The sequence below is a fragment of the Callionymus lyra genome, chromosome 12 (assembly GCF_982586985.1).
Source record: "Callionymus lyra chromosome 12, fCalLyr1.hap1.1, whole genome shotgun sequence".
NCBI lineage: Eukaryota > Metazoa > Chordata > Actinopteri > Syngnathiformes > Callionymidae > Callionymus > Callionymus lyra.
Window position 1 is genome coordinate 902,212 of NC_141829.1, and position 10,664 is coordinate 912,875.

Sequence of the window (10,664 nt, forward strand, 5' to 3'; positions counted from 1 at the left end):
CTGAAGTCACATGATGTTGAAGTCACATGATGCTGAAGTCACATGATGCTGAAGTCACATGATACTGAAGTCACATGATACTGAAGTCACATGATGCTGAAGTCACATGATACTGAAGTCACATGATGCTGAAGTCACATGATGTTGAAGTCACATGATGCTGAAGTCACATGATACTGAAGTCACATGATACTGAAGTCACATGATGCTGAAGTCACATGATCCTGAAGTTACATGATGCTGAAGTCACATGATGTTGAAGTCACATGATGCTGAAGTCACATGATGCTGAAGTCACATGATACTGAAGTCACATGATGCTGAAGTCACATGATACTGAAGTCACATGATACTGAAGTCACATGATACTGAAGTCACATGATACTGAAGTCACATGATACTGAAGTCACATGATGAAGTCACATGATGCTGAAGTAACATGACGATGAAGTCACATGATGCTGAAGTCACATGATGCTGAAGTCACATGATACTGAAGTCACATGATGTTGAAGTCACATGATGCTGAAGTCACATGATACTGAAGTCACATGATACTGAAGTCACATGATACTGAAGTCACATGATACTGAAGTCACATGATGAAGTCACATGATGCTGAAGTAACATGACGATGAAGTCACATGATGCTGAAGTCACATGATACTGAAGTCACATGATACTGAAGTCACATGATACTGAAGTCACATGATACTGAAGTCACATGATACTGAAGTCACATGATGAAGTCACATGATGCTGAAGTAACATGACGATGAAGTCACATGATGCTGAAGTCACATGATGCTGAAGTCACATGATACTGAAGTCACATGATGCTGAAGTCACATGATGCTGAAGTCACATGATGTTGAAGTCACATGATGCTGAAGTCACATGATGCTGAAGTCACATGATGCTGAAGTCACATGATGCTGAAGTCACATGATGCTGAAGTCACATGATGTTGAAGTCACATGATGCTGAAGTCACATGATGCTGAAGTCACATGATGCTGAAGTCACATGATGCTGAAGTCACATGATACTGAAGTAACATGATGCTGAAGTCACATGATGTTGAAGTCACATGATGCTGAAGTCATATGATGCTGAAGTCACATGATGCTGAAGTCACATGATGTTGAAGTCACATGATGCTGAAGTCACATGATGCTGAAGTCACATGATACTGAAGTCACATGATGCTGAAGTCACATGATGTTGAAGTCACATGATGCTGAAGTCACATGATGCTGAAGTCACATGATACTGAAGTCACATGATACTGAAGTCACATGATGCTGAAGTCACATGATACTGAAGTCACATGATGCTGAAGTCACATGATGTTGAAGTCACATGATGCTGAAGTCACATGATACTGAAGTCACATGATACTGAAGTCACATGATGCTGAAGTCACATGATCCTGAAGTTACATGATGCTGAAGTCACATGATGTTGAAGTCACATGATGCTGAAGTCACATGATGCTGAAGTCACATGATACTGAAGTCACATGATGCTGAAGTCACATGATACTGAAGTCACATGATACTGAAGTCACATGATACTGAAGTCACATGATACTGAAGTCACATGATACTGAAGTCACATGATGAAGTCACATGATGCTGAAGTAACATGACGATGAAGTCACATGATGCTGAAGTCACATGATGCTGAAGTCACATGATACTGAAGTCACATGATGTTGAAGTCACATGATGCTGAAGTCACATGATACTGAAGTCACATGATACTGAAGTCACATGATACTGAAGTCACATGATACTGAAGTCACATGATGAAGTCACATGATGCTGAAGTAACATGACGATGAAGTCACATGATGCTGAAGTCACATGATACTGAAGTCACATGATACTGAAGTCACATGATACTGAAGTCACATGATACTGAAGTCACATGATACTGAAGTCACATGATGAAGTCACATGATGCTGAAGTAACATGACGATGAAGTCACATGATGCTGAAGTCACATGATGCTGAAGTCACATGATACTGAAGTCACATGATGCTGAAGTCACATGATGCTGAAGTCACATGATACTGAAGTCACATGATGCTGAAGTCACATGATGCTGAAGTCACATGATGCTGAAGTCACATGATGCTGAAGTCACATGATGCTGAAGTCACATGATGCTGAAGTCACATGATGCTGAAGTCACATGATGCTGAAGTCACATGATGTTGAAGTCACATGATGCTGAAGTCACATGATGCTGAAGTCACATGATGCTGAAGTCACATGATGCTGAAGTCACATGATGCTGAAGTCACATGATACTGAAGTAACATGATGCTGAAGTCACATGATGTTGAAGTCACATGATGCTGAAGTCATATGATGCTGAAGTCACATGATGCTGAAGTCACATGATGTTGAAGTCACATGATGCTGAAGTCACATGATGCTGAAGTCACATGATACTGAAGTCACATGATGCTGAAGTCACATGATGTTGAAGTCACATGATGCTGAAGTCACATGATGCTGAAGTCACATGATACTGAAGTCACATGATACTGAAGTCACATGATGCTGAAGTCACATGATGCTGAAGTCACATGATACTGAAGTCACATGATACTGAAGTCACATGATGCTGAAGTCACATGATGCTGAAGTCACATGATACTGAAGTCACATGATACTGAAGTCACATGATGCTGAAGTCACATGATACTGAAGTCACATGATACTGAAGTCACATGATGTTGAAGTCACATGATGCTGAAGTCACATGATGCTGAAGTCACATGATGTTGAAGTCACATGATGCTGAAGTCACATGATGTTGAAGTCACATGATACTGAAGTCACATGATACTGAAGTCACATGATACTGAAGTCACATGATACTGAAGTCACATGATACTGAAGTCACATGATGAAGTCACATGATGCTGAAGTAACATGACGATGAAGTCACATGATGCTGAAGTCACATGATGCTGAAGTCACATGATACTGAAGTCACATGATGTTGAAGTCACATGATACTGAAGTCACATGATGCATGTAAATCGAAGTCATTTAGCGATGAATCCACCTGTTGCCGTGGGAACACTGAGAGATGAGGAACATCTTGTTGGACAGAAAAGCTTCACCAGCAGAAGAACCGTAAGAGCAGCGTTTGTTTACAGACTTAAGCCGAAGCAACAATACGTGACTCCGGGTCTCATATCTGTGAAGGAACATTAATCCTGAGACCAGAGTTATTTTAACCACATGATCCACGAGCACCGGCGGGATTAGAACCTTTTCTTCCTCACGAGTTAACAAGTGAACTTTCACATTCAGTCGTTTCCCGCCATCCTTCACAAACACCATGATCACATGACACACATTAATGATGATCACATGACACACATTAATGATGATCACATGACACACATTAATGATGATCACATGACACACATTAATGATGATCACATGACACACATTAATGATGATCACATGACACACATTAATGATGATCACATGACACACATTAATGATGATCACATGACACACATTAATGATGATCACATGACACACATTAATGATGATCACATGACACACATTAATGATGATCACATGACACACATTAATGATGATCACATGACACACGTTAATGATGATCACATGACACACATTAATGATGATCACATGACACACATTAATGATGATCACATGACACACATTAATGATGATCACATGACACACGTTAATGATGATCACATGACACACATTAATGATGATCACATGACACACATTAATGATGATCACATGACACACATTAATGATGATCACATGACACACATTAATGATGATCACATGACACACATTAATGATGATTACATGACACACGTTAATGATGATCACATGACACACATTAATGATGATCACATGACACACGTTAATGATGATCACATGACACACATTAATGATGATCACATGACACACATTAATGATGATCACATGACACACATTAATGATGATCACATGACACACGTTAATGATGATCACATGACACACATTAATGATGATCACATGACACACGTTAATGATGATCACATGACACACATTAATGATGATCACATGACACACATTAATGATGATCACATGACACACATTAATGATGATCACATGACACACATTAATGATGATCACATGACACACATTAATGATGATCACATGACACACATTAATGATGATCACATGACACACGTTAATGATGATCACATGACACACATTAATGATGATCACATGACACACATTAATGATGATCACATGACACACATTAATGATGATCACATGACACACGTTAATGATGATCACATGACACACATTAATGATGATCACATGACACACATTAATGATGATCACATGACACACGTTAATGATGATCACATGACACACATTAATGATGATCACATGACACACGTTAATGATGATCACATGACACACATTAATGATGATCACATGACACACATTAATGATGATCACATGACACACATTAATGATGATCACATGACACACATTAATGATGATCACATGACACACATTAATGATGATCACATGACACACATTAATGATGATCACATGACACACGTTAATGATGATCACATGACACACATTAATGATGATCACATGACACACATTAATGATGATCACATGACACACATTAATGATGATCACATGACACACATTAATGATGATCACATGACACACGTTAATGATGATCACATGACACACATACATTATCACATGACACACAGATGATCACATGACACACATTAATGATGATCACATGACACACAGATGATCACATGACACACATAAAAGATCACATGACACACATAGATGACATACACGCACACAGACACACACATCACACTTTGTTGTGTGTCGTCGGGTTAATTCACAGGAATATGGAGAAATAAATGATATTGATTTCAAAGCTGCTGAGTTTAATGTTAATGTCAAGGTCAGTGAAGGTCAGTGAAGGTCAGTGAAGGTCAGTGAAGGTCAGTGAAGGTCAGTGAAGGTCAGAAACAACATGAACTAAATCAAATGTCACATGAATTCATGTCGGTTCATGTTAGTTTAGTGACAAAAGAAGAATAAATCTGATTTATTTTTCTGTTTCCATAAATATTTCCGAATGTAAAAGTTGAAGGTCAGGCGACGACTTCGAAACATAAATAAAACATTAATGTATTTAATCGTCTCTGCTGGAGAAAAACAAGTCGTTTCATCATCCGAGAGAAAAACTGAGTTTAACAGTGAAATGAAGAAACGTTTGCTGGAGAAGAAACTTCAATTAGAAGCTCAAGGGCTTCCATGACAACTGTGACCTGTTGATGAGAGGAGACATCAGTGGACATCAGTGGACATCAGTGGACATCAGTGGACATCAGTGGACATCAGTGGACATCTGTGGACATCAGTGGACATTAGTGGACATCAGTGGACATCAGTGGACATCAGTGGGCATCAGTGGACATCAATGGACATCAGTGGACATTTGTGGACATCAGTGGGCATCAGTGGACATCTGTGGACATCAGTGGACATCAGTGGACATCAGTGGACATCTGTGGACATCAGTGGACATCAGTGGACATCAGTGGACATTTGTGGACATCAGTGGACATCAGTGGACATCAGTGGGCATCAGTGGACATCAATGGACATCAGTGGACATTTGTGGACATCAGTGGGCATCAGTGGACATCAGTGGACATCAGTGGACATCAGTGGACATCAATGGACATCAGTGGACATTTGTGGACATCAGTGGACATCAGTGGACATCAGTGGGCATCTGTGGACATCAGTGGACATCAGTGGACATCAGTGGACATTTGTGGACATAAGTGGACATCAGTGGACATTATAGGACATCAGTGGACATCAGTGGACATCTGTGGACATCAGTGGACAACAGTGGACATCTGTGGACATCTGTGGACATCAGTGGACATCTGTGGACATTTGTGGACATAAGTGGACATCAGTGGACATTATAGGACATCAGTGGACATTATAGGACATCACTGGACATCACTGGACATCAGTGGACATTATAGAACATCAGTGGACATCAGTGGCCATTATAGGACATCAGTGGACATCAGTGGTCATCTGTGGACATTTTTGGACATAAGTGGACATCAGTGGACATTATAGGACATCAGTGGACATTATAGGACATCAGTGGACATTTGTGGACATCAGTGGACATCAGTGGACATCAGTGGGCATCAGTGGACATCAATGGACATCAGTAGACATTTGTGGACATCAGTGGGCATCAGTGGACATCAGTGGACATCAGTGGACATCAATGGACATCAGTGGACATTTGTGGACATCAGTGGACATCAGTGGACATCAGTGGGCATCTGTGGACATCAGTGGACATCAGTGGACATCAGTGGACATTTGTGGACATAAGTGGACATCAGTGGACATTATAGGACATCAGTGGACATCAGTGGACATCTGTGGACATCAGTGGACAACAGTGGACATCTGTGGACATCAGTGGACATCTGTGGACATTTGTGGACATAAGTGGACATCAGTGGACATTATAGGACATCAGTGGACATTATAGGACATCACTGGACATCACTGGACATCAGTGGACATTATAGAACATCAGTGGACATCAGTGGCCATTATAGGACATCAGTGGACATCAGTGGTCATCTGTGGACATTTTTGGACATAAGTGGACATTATAGGACATCAGTGGACATCAGTGGACATTATAGGACATCAGTGGACATTATAGAACATCAGTGGACATCAGTGGACATCAGTGGACATCAGTGGACATTATAGAACATCAGTGGACATCAGTGGACATCAGTGGCCATTATAGGACATCAGTGGACATCAGTGGACATCAGTGGACATCTGTGGACATCAGTGGACATCAGTGGACATTATAGAACATCGGTGGACATCAGTGGACATCAGTGGCCATTATAGGACATCAGTGGACATCAGTGAACATCAGTGGACATTATAGGACATCAGTGGACATCAATGGACATTATAGAACATCAGTGGACATTACAAGACATCAGTGGACATTAGTGGACATCAATGGACATTATAGAACATCAGTGGACATTACAAGACATCAGTGGACATTATTGGACATCAGTGGACATCAGTGGACATCTGTGGGCATTATAGAACATCAGTGGACATTACAAGACATCAGTGGACATCAGAGGACATTAGTGGACATCAGTGGACATTAGTGGACATCAGTGGTCATCAGTGGATATCAGTGGACATTTGTGGACATAAGTGGACATCAGTGGACAATACAAGACATCAGTGGACATCAGAGGACATTAGTGGACATTAATGGACATCAGTGGACATCAGTGGACATTAGTGGACATTAGTGGACATCAGTGGACATTAGTGGACAGTAGTGGACATCAGTGGACATTATTGGATATCAGTGGACATCTGTGGACATCTGTGGACATTATAGAACATCAGTGGACATCAGTGGACATTATAGAACATCAGTGGACATCAGTGGACATCAGTGGGCATCAGTGGAATTAGTGGACATTAATGGACATCAGTGGACATCAGTGGAATTAGTGGACATTAGTGGACATCAGTGGACATTACAAGACATCAGTGGACATCAGAGGACATTATTGGACATCAGTGGATATCAGTGGACATTAGTGGACATCAGTGGACATTAGTGGACATTAGTGGACATCAGTGGACATCAGTGGACAGTAGTGGACATCAGTGGACATCAGTGGACATTAGTGGACATCAGTGGACATTAGTGGACATTAGTGGACATCAGTGGACATTAGTGGACATTAGTGGACATCAGTGGACATCAGTGGACATTAGTGGACATCAGTGGACATCAGTGGAGATCAGTGGACATTAGTGGACATTAGTGGACATCAGTGGACAGTAGTGGACATCAGTGGACATTACTGGACATCAGTGGACATTATAGAACATCAGTGGACATTAGTGGACATCACTGGACATTTGTGGACATTAGTGGACATCAGTGGACATCAGTGGACATCAGTGGACATCAGTGGACATTTGTGGACATTACTGGACATTAGTGGACATCAGAGGACATTATTGGACATCAGTGGACATTAGTGGACATCAGTGGACAGTAGTGGACATCAGTGGACATCAATGGACATTATAGAACATCAGTGGACATTACAAGACATCAGTGGACATTAGTGGACATCAATGGACATTATAGAACATCAGTGGACATTACAAGACATCAGTGGACATTATTGGACATCAGTGGACATCAGTGGACATCTGTGGGCATTATAGAACATCAGTGGACATTACAAGACATCAGTGGACATCAGAGGACATTAGTGGACATCAGTGGACATTAGTGGACATCAGTGGTCATCAGTGGATATCAGTGGACATTTGTGGACATAAGTGGACATCAGTGGACAATACAAGACATCAGTGGACATCAGAGGACATTAGTGGACATTAATGGACATCAGTGGACATCAGTGGACATTAGTGGACATTAGTGGACATCAGTGGACATTAGTGGACAGTAGTGGACATCAGTGGACATTATTGGATATCAGTGGACATCTGTGGACATCTGTGGACATTATAGAACATCAGTGGACATCAGTGGACATTATAGAACATCAGTGGACATCAGTGGACATCAGTGGGCATCAGTGGAATTAGTGGACATTAATGGACATCAGTGGACATCAGTGGAATTAGTGGACATTAGTGGACATCAGTGGACATTACAAGACATCAGTGGACATCAGAGGACATTATTGGACATCAGTGGATATCAGTGGACATTAGTGGACATCAGTGGACATTAGTGGACATTAGTGGACATCAGTGGACATCAGTGGACAGTAGTGGACATCAGTGGACATCAGTGGACATTAGTGGACATCAGTGGACATTAGTGGACATTAGTGGACATCAGTGGACATTAGTGGACATTAGTGGACATCAGTGGACATCAGTGGACATTAGTGGACATCAGTGGACATCAGTGGAGATCAGTGGACATTAGTGGACATTAGTGGACATCAGTGGACAGTAGTGGACATCAGTGGACATTACTGGACATCAGTGGACATTATAGAACATCAGTGGACATTAGTGGACATCACTGGACATTTGTGGACATTAGTGGACATCAGTGGACATCAGTGGACATCAGTGGACATCAATGGACATTTGTGGACATTACTGGACATTAGTGGACATCAGAGGACATTATTGGACATCAGTGGACATTAGTGGACATCAGTGGACAGTAGTGGACATCAGTGGACATTTGTGGACATTACTGGACATCAGTGGACAGCAGTGGACATCAGTGGACATTATTGGACATCAGTGGACATTATAGAACATCAGTGGACATTAGTGGACATCACTGGACATTTGTGGACAATAGTGGACATCAGTGGACATCAGTGGAAATCAGTCGACATTATTGGACATCAGTGGACATTATAGAACATCAGTGGACATCAGTGGACATTATAGAACATCAGTGGACATCAGTTGACAATAGTGGACATCAGTGGACATCAGTGGACATCAGTGGACGTCAGTGGACATTAGTGGACATCATTGGACATTATTGGAGATTAGTGGACATCAATGGACATCAGTGGACATCAGTGGACGTCAGTGGACATTAGTGGACCTCATTGGACATTACTGGACATCAGTGGACATTACAAGACATCAGTGGACATCAGAGGACATTATTGGACATCAGTGGACATCAGTGGACATTAGTGGACATTAGTGGACATCAGTGGACAGTAGTGGACAGTAGTGGACATCAGTGGACATGTGTGGACATTACTGGACATCAGTGGACAGTAGTGGACATCAGTGGACATCAGTGGACATTATAGAACATCAGTGGACATTAGTGGACATCACTGGACATTTGTGGACAATAGTGGACAATAGTGGACATTACTGGACATCAGTTGACAGTAGTGGACATTATTGGACATCAGTGGACATTATAGAACATCAGTGGACATCACTGGACATTTGTTGACAATAGTGGACATCAGTGGACATCAGTGGACATCAGTGGAAATCAGTGGACATTATTGGACATCAGTGGACATTATAGAACATTAGTGGACATCAGTGGACATCAGTGGACATTATAGAACATCAGTGGACATCAGTGGACATCAGTGGACATTATAGAACATCAGTGGACATTATAGAACATCAGTGGACATCAGTGGACATCAGTGGACATTATAGAACATCAGTGGACATTATAGAACATCAGTGGACATCAGTGGAAATCAGTGGACATTATTGGACATCAGTGGACATTATAGAACATCAGTGGACATCAGTGGACATCAGTGGACATTATAGAACATCAGTGGACATCAGTTGACATTAGTGGACATCAGTGGACATCAGTGGACATTAATGGACATCAGTGGACATCAGTGGACATTAATGGACATCAGTGGACATTAATGGACATTAATGGACATCATAGGACATCAGTGGACATCAGTGGACATTAGTGGACATCAGTGGACATTAGTGGACATTAG